The sequence below is a fragment of the Somniosus microcephalus genome, chromosome 14, assembly GCF_052327205.1.
Source record: "Somniosus microcephalus isolate GS21.2 chromosome 14, FLI_Smic_1.0, whole genome shotgun sequence".
NCBI lineage: Eukaryota > Metazoa > Chordata > Chondrichthyes > Squaliformes > Somniosidae > Somniosus > Somniosus microcephalus.
The window spans coordinates 75,428,999-75,445,327 of NC_141000.1; the positions used below are offsets into that span (position 1 = coordinate 75,428,999).

Consider the following 16,329-nt stretch of genomic DNA (forward strand, 5'->3'; position numbering starts at 1 on the left):
ATGGGGGCACCATTTCAATTGAAGTGGTCTTTCTACATTCAGCAGCTTGTCAGCTTCAACACATTTCCAGCCATAGTAATCTAATTTGACAAAACATTAAGTTTTATTTTTTTCCAATATTCACCCCCTTTACTTTGAGCCATTGAATTTTGTTGGGTTGTGATACCACGGGCAGCCTCCAGGACCTTGTCCATTTAGTATTGTTAACATGTGAGCCTAAACAACAGGCTATTCAACTGTAGTGGGCATCAGCCATACCCGACCTTGCTCTCACAAAACAACCACACTTGCACACTTCCCAGTGAGAACCTAATCAGGACTTGAAATTCCTTTTCTAACGATATAAGAAAGAAAGACTTGCATTTATATAGCGCCTTTCATGACCACTGGACGTCCCAAAGCGCTTTACAGCCAATGAAGTATTTTTGAAGCAGAGTCACTGTTGTAATGTGGGAAACGCGGCAGCCAATTTGTGCACAGCAAGCTCCCACAAACAGCAATGTGATAATGACCAAATAATCTGTTTTAGTGATGTTGGTTGAGGGATAAATATTGGCCAGGACACCAGGGATAACTCACCTGCTCTTCTTTGAAAGGGAGAATGTCTGTCTCTTCCCATAATTGGTGACCTTTAATGAAACCACAGGAACATGCAACTTTCAAATCTGCCAGTGACTTGTTAATTATGGAGAAAAAGAAGCATTCTTCTGTTTTTCCTTGCAAGAGGAATTTCACTCCTAAAGTACTTGGGCTAGTTTTTCCCCTCACAGATCCAGCAGTATTGAGGCCAGTTGTAGCACTACAGCTCCTGCCCTAACTGAGATCAACAAACTTAGCACAGACCAGCAATCAGACTTGAACCCTTCCTTGCAGATACAAAGAGGCCCATTCAGCTACCTGGATCATATAAAGCATACCATTGGCATCCCAATGCAGTGCTTCAGATGTCTTGGCAGATCAAAGGATATCCTACAGTGCAGCCCTGCCAGAGTCTCCCACATCATTACCGTCTGCTGCATGCTCCACAACTCTGCAAAAAGATAACCATGGAAAAGACCAACTCACAGTCAAAGCCAGAGCAGGATGCAGACACTGACTAAGAGGATATTGCTGTAGAAATGCCAGTTCAGCCAGTAAGCTTGCTGCACCAGGCAGTTGTTCAAGAGACTTCAAGCTAAGTGTCTGAGTTGCCCCTTTAAAGAGCCACGCTGTACCGAGAAAAATCTAAGCATTGTTATATTTTTAGGCTCTCTGCCAGATGTTTCTCTTCTACTCAGTGCCAAGGACCACTCCTGTAAAATCTCTATGAACCAAAATGTATCCTTATATGCACAATATCTGTCAATGCAGCATTGTCCAGGGCTCAAACAGACAACCTGGTTACTGTAATTTGCTCACTGGAAATAACAAGCCCTCGTTCCTTTTTATCTAGCTTTTGGATAATAGGAGAATGATCACTCTGTTAGACTACATGGTTTAGGCTATAATCTGTGAAGCAAGAAGCAATAAATTAAATGAAGCAAAAGATTAACACGCTAGATTTCACTTGATTCCAGAATATTTAATTTATATCTCCAAGGATACAAAAATAATAAAAGAATCAACACTTCACTAAGCCTCCAAATATTGAATTTGGAACAGCACCTTGTACCATGAAACATACAGATGAGGTGTAGTCTACTCCCATAGAGCCTTTATGTGCTTAGTTCTACAATACAGTAGGTAGGAACCATTGTGGAAGTGCTACAGGCTGGAATGAGATCTATCTTCCATCTCTTTTGAATTTCAAACTGGGACAAAGGAAATCAGGAAGGTTTTCTTGTATTAAATAAAGCTATCGCTCAGCTACAGAGTTTAAACGTACAGGAAACTTTCGATTAACCAGCCCCTAAATAACCGGAAATGTCGGTTAACCGGCAAAATTCAGGAGTAGGTTCAGCTAACTTTTATTACTTTTTTCACTCCATTTGTTGCTGTGCAAGGGTGTAGCTGCAGCTGTTGCTAAGCTACAGAGATGCTTGCAACTTGTGCCGACTGTTCTGAAGCTGGGTTTGTTGCTTTCTTTTACTATAGCATTCGGTTATCCGGAATTTTCGATGAACCGGCACCACGTCGGTCCCGTCCGTGCCGGATAAAAGGAAGTTTCCTGTATATATTTCCCACTACCATGGAATTGTACCTTATATGCAGCAGGCTTCAATGATTAAGTTTGCTACCTTCGCAGGATCAGATTTAACTGTTTATAACACATGGATGGACCGTGAATCTTTTCCTTATTTGTTTCCCTTCTACCTGCCTGTCCCACATCTTGCATATGCTTATGAATGCAATTAACAATATTAGTAGTGAAAAATAATTCATAATTGCTTTATTCACATATCTATGAGCAATACAGATGGTGGTATGGGTTCCGAAGATTCGGATATTCCAATTAGCGAGGTTGTACACAGTCAGAAGTAAGCAAAATAAAGTGATTACCAAAATCTCACGAAGACATAAAAAATAGAGGCCTTGATTTTCATTGGGCCGTGAGGCGGGCTTTTAGGCGTGCAGGGGGTTAAAAATCGCAAAACCTAGGGGTCGCGACCCCCCTCCCCCCGCCTCCACGCCATTTTAACCTAGGTGTGTCTGATTGACCCGAATCAGTCCTGCCTGCAACAGGCGGGACTGGTCTTTAGGGCCTTTAAGCAGCACTGATTGGCCTTTATAATCCCATTTTAACAGGCCCTTGCCTGTTTAACCCTTTTCCCACGCAAAACGCGCCTGGTGGGGATGAGGCCTGTGAAACCTGGCATGAACACTATTGGCTTGCTGACTATCAGCTGCAGGTCCAACATTAAAGAGGATATTTGATCAGTCATCATTTGCAGGTGGCAGGACTTTGTTGTCTCAGGCCTGGGGGAACTTTTAGAAGGCATAACCACAGCTGTGGAAGTTTGGAGCCTCACACACTTCTCCAGTGTGACCTCCTGCGAGACCCCTCTCGCCACCCTCACTCAGCGCTTCCTCAACTGAGGCACCTACCAGAAGCATGGGAGGCCTTTTTCTCCTTCCCCTCTTGGCATTAGAGGACCTCCAGCCCCATTCGTGAAATGACACACGCCACAACTGCAGAAGTTGCCATCAGAATTTTTTTTTACAATAACCAACTGATGGCATTTTTAAAATAAACAACATTTCACCCAAGTGACTACCCTTGTGATTATTAGTGCTTTATTTTCCTCTTACGCGTGCTCCTACGTAGTGGTTCCCCTGTGGCTTCAGCAGATGTGGAGGGCCCTTGCTCACTTTCCTGCTGCTCCTGTCTCGACACCTTTGGCGAGCGTCCTCTGGGATGGCGAGCCTGTGTGAGGGCTCGTCAACAGTCTGTTGCTCCTGCGGCTGTGCAGGAGTTGAGACGTCTATCAGTTGGGTGTGGACTCCGGCGGGGCTCTGACTGAGGGCTCTGCAGTGGCATGGAAGTGTGAGCGCTTGGAGAGGAGCCCCCGCTTCCTTGAGGTCTGCCACCAACCTCCCTCTCATGGGTCAGGTCCCCCTCAGTGCCTGCAAGTGGCTTGAGAGCAGCTTGCTGCACATCAGGGGGCCATGGGGACCCGTTTCTACAATGGCAGTCCTACTCAGAGGGCCTGCCATGAAGGTCTGGTTTCTCTGTTCAATAGCTGACCATCGCTCCTCCAGAGATGTCAGTCGACTCTGAACACTCACCATGTTTTCAACACTCTGGCGACTTAGCTCCTCCATGGCCGTAGCCATCCTCTCCTCTACTGTAGCCATCCTTTCCATGGAGGTTGCCATCCTTTCCATGGTGATGCGTTCATGCGCCAATGACTCCACAAAGGCTCTGCTCATGTTCGTTATGGACTCCTCCATTCGCTCCACACTCGCAGCGACCCTAGAGACAAAACCTGCCAGAGACTCCTGCATCTGTACCTGGAGTTCCATCACCTCTGATCTTACGGATGGACCCAGAGGCAGAGGGTCGACATGCAGCGGAGCCGAGCTGGCAGAGTCCTGCGCCCTCCGACGAGGACTCACCACTGCTGTCCTTGTCTCCACAATCTGCTGATGCTCACTTGTGAGCTGTGATACACCAGGTGACAACTCTATGTCCTGAAGGTCCCACCGAGGTGTGAGTGTCTGCGCTGGTGCTGGGTGCGCTTATTTCTGCTGACGCTGTGCCCTCAGAGGTTGCAGATTCCTCTGAGGTGTCTGGCTGCTCAGGCTCTTCCTCCTGCAGAGTGGGGACGGGGGCGCTCGATGGTCCTGTGGGGGAGTCAAGGAAAAAGTTAGAGATGTGATGCCAAGGTTACATACACATTGCATTCTGCAGATGATCATAAGTCCATATGATGTAGCTTCAGAATCATTATCAGCAACTCATGCAATGCCAATGCGAGAGATGGAACAATTCTGTCACCAGCTTGCGGGGATGCTCCTGTCTGTCCTTCCCCAACGTCCACATCTCGGTCAGCCCCGGCAATCTCCAGGACGCCTTCCTCCCAGGGGGTGAGCTGGGCTAATGAGGGCGGCCCTCTTCCTGTCCTGGCTCGCTCTCTCCTGTTGTGAGCTCTCTTTTCCTGCAATGAGGGAGAAAAGTGGAGGTTGAGTGAGAATGAAGGAGTGAGTGCAGAGATTGCATAGCATAGATACTTAGAAGGAGACAAAGATGGAGTGAGGTTGCAAGACCATGGCCCTCCCTGTGTTTTGTCGGTTGTGTTCAAAGCATCAGAGTGGGAGGGAGTGTGAGGGCTGCATGGTGGCATAGTTCTGTTAATGTGAGCATAGAGAGAGGGGGAATGGGTATGGGTGCATGGATGTGAGTGTCTAGTGGGATGTGCAGGAAGAGATTGCTAAAGCTGAGTGCTGGTGAGGAAAGGCAATGGGGATCAGATTGAGGGTGATGGAAACATCATACAGTACTTACTTTTCCAGTGCAAAGAAGGTCATGGAATCTTTTCCTGCACTGCAACCACGTTCTTCGTGTTAGCCCCAAGGAGTTGACTTGACCTGCCACCTCTAGCCACACAGCCTTGGTTTGGCTGGGAGGCCTCTTCCTCCCTGAAGAAGGGAAGAGGACCTCCCTGTGGGCCCTAGCACCATCCAATAATGCCTGTAGTGAAGCCTCATCAAATTTGGGCGCAGATCTGGCCCTCCCGCTGGCCGTTCCTCCTGCAGGCTCCTGTGCCATCTTAATGGTGAAGTTTGGGAGCCTGCAGAGGAAGCAAGGCTTGCTGTGAACCTTAAAAGCAGCAGCAATGATGACGTCATAGTCTGCGACTTTCTGATTGGAAATACTCAATTGCCAAGGCTTCCCACATGTTGGAATTCAATTGGCCAATTGTGTTAAATTTGCATCAATCTCACAGACCCATTTACAATCGTGTCGGAATCACTAAATTCGGAGAAACCGCCAATTCCCCGCACCTGAACGAAAATCGACCCCAGAGTCTTCCTTTTATTTTGAGATATAACAAACATCCCTGTGAATCACAAGCAGCTTCTGTAACTCTGTCCTCTACACATTCGCAACTAACATTAATGCCTTTCCTTTACTGTACCACTTCCGAATTCTCCAAAATCAGAAAAAAATTCTCTGCACAGAGTTCAAATGCAATCAGTTTGTGTAATTGTCAGTGATGTTAATCTCTTTTCCCAGAGTGCTTTTCCTTAGTGCTGGTGTATTGTGTGCAGCTTCTAACTCCTAACTGGTGACGTCTATGTGATTCCCCAGTTGAAGGATTGGTGTGCTGGGTGGCTATACAGTTTCAGTGAGAGTCACTTATGATTCAGGGGACATTATGGGCTTGATTTTAACTCAGCTGTCAGGCAGGCTTTGAGGTGTGTGGGGGGTTAAAATCGCAAAACCTGGGGGTCGGGACCCCCCCCGCCTGGTTCCCGACACCTAGCCATTTTAACCCAGGCGTGTCTGATGGTCCCGAATCAGTCCTGCCTGCAACAGGCGGGACTGGTCTTTAGGGCCCTTAAACAGCACTCATTGGCCTTTATAATCCCATTTTAACAGGCCCTTGCCTGTTTAACCCTTTTCCCACATAAAACACACCTGGTGGGGATCATGCCTGTGAAACCTGGCGTGAGCACTATTGGCTTGCTGACTATCAGCTGCAGGTCAACCATTAAAGAGGAGATTTGATCAGCCATCATTTGCAGGTGGCAGGACTTTGTTGTTTCAGGCCTGGGGCAACTTTTACCAGGCTTAACCACACCTGTGGAAGGTTGGAGCCTCACACACTTCTCCAGCGTGACCTCCTGGGAAGACCCTCTCGCCACCCTCACTCAGCGCTTCCTCAACTGAGGCATCTACCAGAAGCATGGGAGGCCTTTTTTTCCTTCCCTTCTTGGCATTAGAGGACCTCCAGCCCCAATCGCGAAATGACACACGCCACAACTGCAGAAGTTGCCATCAGAATTTTTATACAAAACAAACAACTGATGGCATTTTTACAGAATACACAACATTTCACCCAAGTGTCTACCCTTGTGACTATTTGTGCTTTATTTTCCTCTTCGCATGCTCCTATGTAGTGGTTCCCCTGTGGCTTCAGCAGATGTGGAGGCCCCTTGCTCACTTTCCTGCTGCTCCTGTCTCGACACCTTTGGCGGGCGTCCTCTGGGGTGGCGAGCCTGTGAGGGCTCGTCAGCAGTCTGTTGCTCCTGCGGCTGTGCAGGAGTTGAGACATCTATCTCAGTTGGGTGTGGACTCCAGCAGGGCTCTGACCGAGGGCTCTGCAGTGGCATGGAAGTGTGAGCGCTTGGAGAGGAGCCCCCACTTCCTTGAGGCCTGCCACCAACCTCCCTCTCATGGGTCAGGTCCCCCTCAGTGCCTGCAAGTGGCTTGAGAACACCTTGCTGCACATCAGGGGGGCCATGGGGACCCGTATCTGCAATGGCAGTCCTACTCAGAAGGACTTCTATGAAGGTCTGGTTTCTCTGTTCAATAGATGCCCATCGCTCCTCAAGAGATGTCATTCTATTCTGAACACTCACCATGTTTTCCATACCCTGGCAACTAACCTCCTCCATGGCCATAGCCCTCCTTTCCTCTACCATAGCCAGCCTTACCACGGAGGCAGCAATCATTTCCACGTAGGTAGCCATCCTTTCCGTGTTGATGCGTTCATGCGCCAATGACTCCACAAAGGCTTTGCTCATGTTAGCTATGGACCCCTCCATTCGCTCCACACTCGCAGTGACCCTAGAGACAAAACCTGCCAGAGACTCTGTGCATGGAGTTTCATCACCTCTGATCTTACGGATGGACCCAGAGGCAAAGGGTCGACATGCAGCTGAGTCGAGCTGGCAGAGTCCTGCGCCCTCCGACGAGGACTCACCACTGCTGTCCCTGTCTCCACAATCTGCTGATGCTCACTTGTGAGCTGTGACACACCAGGTGACAACTCTACTCTATGTCCCGAAGGTCCCACCGAGGTGTGAGTGTCTGCGCTGGTGTTGGGTGCGCTTATTTCTGCTGACGCTGCGCCCTCAGAGGTTGCAGATTCCTCTGAGGAATCTGGCATCTCAGGCTCTTCCTCCTGCAGCGTGGGGACGGGGGCTCTCGATGGTCCTGTGGGGGAGTCAAGGAAAAAGTTAGAGATGTGATGCCAAGGTTACATGCACATTGCATTTTGCAGATGATCATAAGTCCATATGATGTAGCTTCAGAATCATTATCAGCGACTCATGCAATGCCAATGAGAGAGATGGAAAACTATTCTGTCACCAGCTTGCGGGGATGCACCTGTCTCTCCTTCCCCAACTTCCGCATCCATGTCAGCCCCGACAATCTCCAGGATGCCTTCCTCCCAGGGGGTGAGCTGGGCTAATGAGGGCAGCCCTCCTCTTGTCCTGGCTCGCTCTCTCCTGTTGTGAGCTCTCTTTTCCTGCAATGAGGGAGACAAGTGGAGGTTGAGTGAGAATAAAGGAGTGAGTGTAGAGATTGCATAACATAGATACTTAGAAGGAGACAAAGATGGAGTGAGGTTGCAAGACCACGGCCCTCCCTGTGTGTTGTCAGTTGTGTTCAAAGCATCAGAGTGAGAGGGAGTGTGAGGGCTGCATGGTGGAATAGTTATGTGAATGTGAGCATAGAGAGAGAGGGAATAGGTATGGGTGCATGGATGTGAGTGTCAAGTGGGATGTGGAGGAAGAGATTGCTAAAGCTGAGTGCTGGTGAGGAATGGCAATGGGGATCAGATTGAGGGTGATGGAAACTTCATACAGTACTTACTTTTCCAGTGCGATGAAGGTCATGGAATCGTTTCCTGCACTGCATCCAGGTACGCCGTGTGAGCCCAAGGAGTTGACTTCACCAACCACCTGTAGCCACATAGCCTTGGTCTGACTGGGAGGCCTCTTCCTCCCTGAAGAAGGGAACAGGACCTCCTTGTGGGCCCTAGCACCATCCAGCAATGCCTAGAGTGAAGTCTCATCAAATTTGGGGGCAGCTCTTGCCCTCCCGCTGGCCGTTGCTCCTGCAGGCTCCTGTGCCATCTCAGTGGTGAAGTTTGGAAGCCTGCAGAAGAAGCAAGGCTTGCTGTGGGCCTTAAAAACAGCAGCAATGATGACGTCCTATTCTGCGGCTTTCTGACTGGAAATACGCAATTGCCAAGGCTTCCCACACGTTGGAAATCAATTGGCCAATTGAGTGAAAATTGCATCAATCTCACAGACCCATTTAGATTCGTGTGGGAAACACCAAATTCGGGGAACCCGACAATTCCCCACACCTGAGTTAAAATCAAGCCCTATACCTCTTTGTGCTGGTTTCAGAGATGGCCATGCAACTGATTCTGCTCCTGCCATGGCCGGTTGGTCCTGTCCACTTTCCGGCACACCTAATATCACTTGAGCATCGGGGCTAGATGGATGGGATACTGTGCCACCTTGAGAGAGAACAGCCTCATCAGTGCCTTCTCCAGCCACACAGAAGCTGCTGAGTACTTTCTCAGCATCACCCCGGATCTGTAGCAGACCTGAAGACTGCAATGAAGTCTGTGAAGCCTTGCCTGATGGCTCTGTCCTTCTGATTCCCCCAGCACATGAAGCCAGACAAAAACACCACTTGAATATTAAAGTTCAAAGCCTCTTTAGCAGGAGTCTGAGGGGGAGAAATTCATTATAGCCCAGGAGTGGGCGCTCACTTTGGAAAAGTTTGAGATTTAGCGCCAGGCACTAATGAATCTCGCTGCACGCAAAATTCAGTGTCATCGCTCAAAGAAAGGATGGGAGCACTAAATCAAGCGCTAATGGCCTAGCTCAGTGGCGTTAGACTCAAAGCGCTAAGCAATTTCAGGTGCAGTCTAATCGCTAGTCGTCATTGCCACAGGCTCTTTCCAGTTCTTAAAGGGGAGGTTCAATCATGCTGCAGAACCTCATTCTCAGCATTGCTGGTTCTGCAGCGCTCTCAGCAAGCAGCAGAAGGCCAAGGAGAAGGAACCGGACCACTGAAGGAGGTGTCATTATGGCATACACCTTTGACATAATTGGGTCACGTTTGGTTTCCCTACATTCTCTTCAGCTGTGACTGGCAGCTCATCAATGTATGAGAAATAGAACACTTCTTCCTTATTGGGTGTAACTTGTGATGGGGATAGCAACCTGGACATAGCATCAGCATTACTGTGATCAGCTGATCGTCTGTACTCAATGTCATACGTATACGCTGACAAAATCAAAGCCCATCTCTGCATTCAGGCTGCAGCAAAGGTTGGAACTGGGGACTTTGGATGGAGGATTGCTGTCAGGGGCTTATGGTCAGTAACTATGGTAAACCTATGACCAAACAAGTATTTGTGAAACTTCTTGACCCCAAAAATCAATGACAAAGCTTCCCTTTCGATCTGTGCATAATTCTGCTCACTGGCACTGAGAGTGCATGAAGCAAAAGCAATTGGTTTCTCCTCCCTACTAGTGCATGAGAGATCACTGCCCCAACTCCATACGGAGAGGTGTCACACGCTAGCTTGATCTCCTTAGATACATCATAGTGAACTAACATGATACTCTCTAATAACTGGCTTTTACACTCTTTGAATGCTGTGTCGCATTCTTTTGACCACTTCCAAGGGACCTGTTTTCTCAATAGCTCATTCAGTGGATGTAACAATGTAGCCAAGTTTGGGAGGAACTTTCCATAATATCTCAAAAAACCCAAAAATGATTGCAGTTCAGAGACATTCTTGGGAGTGGATGCATTTCTGATTGCATCTAGCTTTCCCTTAGTTGGATGTAAACCATCTTTGTCTACACTGTGCCCTAAGTACTGCACTTAAGTTTTGAAACAACTCATACTTGTGAGCTGTCCCTCGTACTCTGTGCTTCTCTAGCCGTTTGAGCACTTCATTCAACATCTCATCATGGATTTGCTTGTTTGGTGCTGAAATTAGTATGTCATCCAAATAACACACAACCCCTTCAATCCCTTGCAAAATTTGGATCATCACCCTCTGGAATATGTTGGGGGCAGAAGACACTTCAAATGGTAGCCTATTGAACTGATATAGGCCTCGGTGAGTATTTATAGTCAAGCATGACTTGGACTCTTCATCTAAGTCAAGTTGTAGGTAGGCATTTGTTAGATCTAACTTCGAAAAGATCTGGCCACCTGTCAGCGTTGTGAACAAATCTTCCACATTTGGCAACGTATTGGGTAGATTACACTCTAGAACCTGGTTTACGGTTATTACCTTATAATTACCATACAACCTTACCTTACCATCTGACTTAGGTATAACAACAATGGGTGTGGCCCAATTACTCAGATCTACCTCAGAGATAATGTTCTCAGTTTCTAGTCTTTTGAATTCTTGCTCAACTTTCTCCTTGAGTGCATATGGTACGGGACGTGGCTTGCAGTAAACTGGTCTTGCATCCTTCTGCACTCTGACACTAGCCTTGAAGTCTTGGATCGGACTGCCCGTTTCACTGAACACCTTCAGATACTGCTTGATGACATAATCTTTTGATGCAAATTTCGCTTCCACACAAAAAATCTCATTCCAATCCAGCTTCAGTGATCCCAACCAATTTCTACCTATCAAGGCAGGCTTGTCTCCTGCCACTACTATGAGAGGCAAGCTCTGACACTGACCCTTGTATTTCACTGGTATGTATGGTGACACTTCCTACTACAGGGATTTACTCTCCTGAGTAACCTCGCAGTTCTACCTTCAATTTCTCTAGTTGATAATCACGCAATCTGTCGCGATATAGTGATTCCAGTACTACGCTCACAGATGCACCAGTGTCGATTTCCATGGGTACCCTGGTTCCTGCGACATCTACTTGGATGACGATACCTCGCGAATCGCTGTCAGATACTTTGTGCTCCTGATGGCGTGAATCTCCAGAAACTCCTCGTCCTGCTGCTTCTCTTCAACGGTATGTAGTGTCTGGCAATTTCTACTTCTAGCATTGCCAGTCGGTTTACTCTTCTGTCGACACGCCTTCACAAGATGCCCAGTTTTCTTGCAGTAGAAACACTCTGCCTTCACATATGGACAGCTTTGAGCAATGTGTTGTCCCTGGCACCGATAGCACGACTTCAGTGCACTGTTACCTTGGCCAGTTGCTGAAGCCTTGGGGCCCCAGCGGCCTTTTACTTTTAGCCTGCAGCCGATTCACCTCGGTTGTCTGACGACTGGAAATGGCGCAGAACTCTCGGGAGTATCGGTCGGCCATATCCATCGACATAGCTGTCTGACAAGCTAAGTCAAAAGTCAAGTTAGGGGTTGTCAACAATTTACTTCTGATACGTTCATTTTTCAACCCACAAACAAAGCGGTCACGCAAAGCTTGGTCCTGAAAGTTTCCGAAATGACAGTGAATGGATAGCTTTTTTAAAGCTGCAATGTACTCTCTGATACCCTCGTCATTTAATTGATTGCATGTTCCAAAACGATAACTTTCAGCAATTTCCAGGGGCTCAGGACTGTAGTGCTGTTCTAACTTGGTTAGGATCTCCTTCAGTGGCGTGTCCTTCAGCTTGACAGGAACAAGCACATTTTTCAGCGTTTCATACACCCCGGGGCCTGCTTCAGTCAAAAAAAGAGCCTGTTTCATTTCTAAAACCAGCCGGTTACAGTTTACATCATCGGGACTTTGACGATACTATTCGCGGTAAAAACATTTCTAGCCGCTCCATATATGCTCCGAAAGTCTCTCGGTCACGATAGACCTCACCCAAGCACCCTATGATTCCCATAGGTGCGACCATCCGGCAATGTCGACAGTTCAGCCACGTGTGCTCGAAATTTACCTCGGAGTTTTAAGTTTTTCTGCAAAACGAAGAACCTCTAACAGTCCCTCCATTGGTTTCCAGGATTATCCTCCAACAAAAATTTCAGCTAGGGAATCCGCAATCGCATCCTCATCACCAATTCTGTGATATCTTGGGACACAGCAGATATATACAACAGCACAACATGACTTCCGGTAAGAACTGTACTGTCTATGGCTTTATTATTATTTACACCAGTAGTCCACCAGGTAGTTCTATTACATCCACCTCCAACATTGCACAGAGTTCAGCGCACACCGTGGAGCCCATCATTTGCAGTCTGCAATGGATGGTGGACTCCCAGAGAGACCATGGTGACCCAGACCTCATGCCGTGTGTGATGGGCGATGTTGCAGCTTCCATTGCAGCACAGGTGGAAGCTACGCAACATCTTAGTGCTGTAATGCAGTCTATGCTTGGTGCTATCGATTCTCAGACTGCTCTCATGCAGTCTTAGCTTGATGCCATGCAAGCTCTGACTGCTGCCATCGTGCTGGGTCGACCACCATCCACCGGGGCTTTCACGGTGTCGCAGCAGGCCAGCAATCTGTGCTCCAGCAGATTGGTAGTGGTGCTGAGGTGCTGCCCCGGGGGAGTGCCAGTGGGTCAGTGGAGTAGGAAGCTGCTGTCCTCTCTCAGAATGCCAGCATTCCTGCTCCCACCACTGGCACTCCGCCATTGTCCTTGTCGCTGCCTGTCATCCAGCCAACCCAGACTGCTGCAACCCATGCTGAGGTGGTGCAGTCTACAGCCGGGCCTTCCAGGCCCAGAGCTGGTCGAGGGCATCCTGCAAGGCCATCTGAAGTCTCCCGCACGGACACTCAGCAGCCTTCCACCAGCCGTGCTGCAGCCACTGGGCCAACACTTCGTAGGAACACTAGAGTAGGCAAAGGCACAGTAACAACAGGCACTAAGGGATTGCGCAAGGGTGAATAGTTAATATGGTTGTTATAAATATGTGTTCACTGATTATTGTTAAATTTATTAATTGACTTTGGATGATTTTGTGGTATGTCTCATTTCAGCTTTGCGCTGTGATATGGCCTGTGACAGGGATGGAATGATGGGAATGTGGTGAGCAACGGAGATCTGGGATTTAATTTATTGGAACCGCAGTCTGATGAGGCGGTCATGGACAGCCCTTCTAGAAGGCCGATTGAATGGCTGCCTCCTCCCTCACTCCAGTTCCTCCTTCTGAGGTGGTCCCACAATCTCTGGTGGCAAGAGCTGGGCCCTCATGATGGCCAAGTTGTGGAGCATGCAGCAGACCACCACGAAATGGGACACCCACTCAGCCGAGTACTGGAGGGCTCCTCCTGAGCGGTCAAGGCAGCGGAACCGTTGCTTGAGCACCCCGATAGTCTGCTCGATGATATTCCTGGTGGCAGCATGGCTCTCATTATATAAGTGCTGAGCAGGAGTGTTGGGGTTGCAGAGGGGAGTTATGAGCCAGGTGGAGAGCGGATAGCCCTTGTCTCCAACCAGCCAGCCGCGAGCTTGATGTGGCGTCTGGAAGAGGGCTGGCACACTGGTCTGGTGCAGGATGAAGGTATCGTAGCTGCTGCCAGGATAGCGGGCATTCACATTGAGGATTCACTGTCTGTGGTTGCACACCAAATGCACATTGACTGGTAGCCTTTGCGGTTGCAGAAGATCTCAGGATTCTTATGCGGTGCCCACAAAACCACGTAGGTGCAGTCAATGGTGCCCTGCACCATGGGGAATCCCGCTATCCTGGCAAAGCCACATGCACGTTCGTCCTGCTTCTTTCTGATGATGGGGAAGGAAATGTAGTCCCTTCTCCTACTGTAGAGAGCCTCTGTGGCCTCCCGGATGCAGCAATGGATGGTGAACTGCGAGATGTTCGCTATATCTCCTGTTGCAGACTGGAAGGAACCACTGGCGAAGAAATTGAGGGCGGCGGTGACCTTGACTACCACTGAGAGTGTCGTGGTCACCCTGATCTGAGGCTGGAGGTCTGGTTGCAGGAGGTGGCAGAGTTCGGTCACCACATCCTTGGTGAAAAGGAGCCTTCTAATACACTGCTCCTCGCTTAATTGGAGGTAGGAGAAGTGCTCTCAGAATACCCTCGGAGGGTAAGGCCTCCTGTTGAGAGTCCTGCTGGCCCTCCTCCTCCCTCTGGCCACAGCTTGCAATCTTTCTCGCTGTCTGCGCCTGGAGGGTGAGGTCAGCTGCCAGTACAGCCCCCATTAATGTAACAATGTGTAGCACTTTGAAATGTTGTCAGAATAAATGTAACAAATTTTTAATAGTCAGAACACTCCTGATAATATAGAACCTTTAAATTAAACTCTTGCACAATCACAAACTGACAAGGAAGCAATAAAACAGCAATAATCAGACAGCTGCAACTGATCCCTTTAAATAGCACCCCTGGAGCCGCTATCCGCCTGCTTCACGCCTCCTCTTCCTGTCGTTGTCGGGGCAAGGCGCTATGGCAGGGGGCGATAATCAATTTGGCAAATCGGGCGCTCAGTGAGTGTTGCACGCTCACTGACATCACGATCTTCCTTGCGCTAAAGCCCCAGGCGCTAACTGCTAGTGACGGCACTAAGGGGGCGACTGGATTTGGCGTGCGCCGCTGGATTCGCCTCACCCCGCCGCTACTTCATTAGCGCCCCGTTAGTGCCCCCACCGGGCGCTAACAGGAGGCGCTAAGCAACTGAATTTCTCCCCCATAGAATCCACAAAGACACTCGCACTGGACTTTGGAGTTGTGCTACTGAGGACTCCACTCCAGATACCCCTGGAGTTGCCATACACTCCATGCAGTGCAGAAAAGCCTTCCTAAACAAAAGCATAGATGTGGCTGATGGACTTCTCTACAGCATATCTTAGATAAACTCAAGCGACACCTCAATTTCCTTTGATATGCAGGTCCAGTGAAAACTGAATCCATAGCATAGTAATCTCGGATGTAATGCTTAAGTTATCCACCAGATGGAGACAAATATTAAAGGGTTCATTTACCAGTGTTTTAAGGTAAGTCCTGCTACACAAGTATTTAGGTAATGTGGCCTTGTGGGTATGACTCATAGGATCCTCCATCTTTGCATCGGGCAGTAAGAAATAGAGTGTGCATGCCTGCAGCTGTAAGAGATGTTTCTCTCCTAACCTGTGTAATTAAAAAGTTAAGTTTTGGTTCCTGAAGTCTCACTTATCTCAGTTATTGGACCTTACCACTCGGATATCACATTTGACGACGAGGATTAACAGATCTCAACTTGAAGAAGGGAAAATACAAGCACACTGCATCTGAATCATGGCTACTCGAGTAGGAGAGATTTCTGCTTTTGATGTTCAAACTCAAACCTGGATCAAATACTGTGAGTTGCCGGAGCATTTCTTTGTGGCAAATGATATAGATGATGTGGGAAAAAGGAGAGCTATTTTGCTCACTTCTGTGGGAAGTCAGATGTATAGTTTACTGAGAAACTTATGCAGTCCTGAAAAGCCTGGAGACGTAACATTTGCTAACTTAGTGGCCTTGCTAAAGGATCATTTCAATCCCAGACCGAGTGAGATTGTACAGCGTTTCAAATTTAATTCACGGAACAGGAAACCGGGAGAGTCTGTATTGGATTCTGTTGCGGTGTTGAGAAAACTGGCACATGATTGCAATCACGGGAACAACTTGAAAGACATGCTGAGAGATAGGCTGGTTTGCGGGATAATGGATGCTCGAATGCAGAGGAGATTATTGTCCGAGACTGGGCTTACGTATGAAAAAGCGTTGGAACTTGCTCAAGCCATAGAGACAGCTAACCGTGATGTAAAAGAAATACAAGGTTCAGACTGGGCTACTACGAGGCAAGTAGCAAGTCCGGTGGTGCACAAGTTTAATATGAGTCAGAGACCACAACGTGAGCATGTAAAGGCATGTTATAGATGCAATGGAGATCACCTGGCAAGGGAATGCAGCTTTCTGGAGGAAAAGTGCCACAAGTGTGGGAAAAAAGGACATGTAAAATGTGCATGCAGAGCAAAAGCTACCCTGGAGGTATACAAACCTA

At 48.3% G+C, this 16,329-nt stretch overlaps 1 protein-coding gene across 1 annotated transcript in view; it reads left to right on the top strand.

The window, feature by feature from the left end:
* ccdc80 (coiled-coil domain containing 80) overlaps positions 1-16,329 on the top strand; it is a 51,067-nt gene that overhangs the window by 11,823 nt on the left and 22,915 nt on the right. The window lies entirely within an intron of this gene.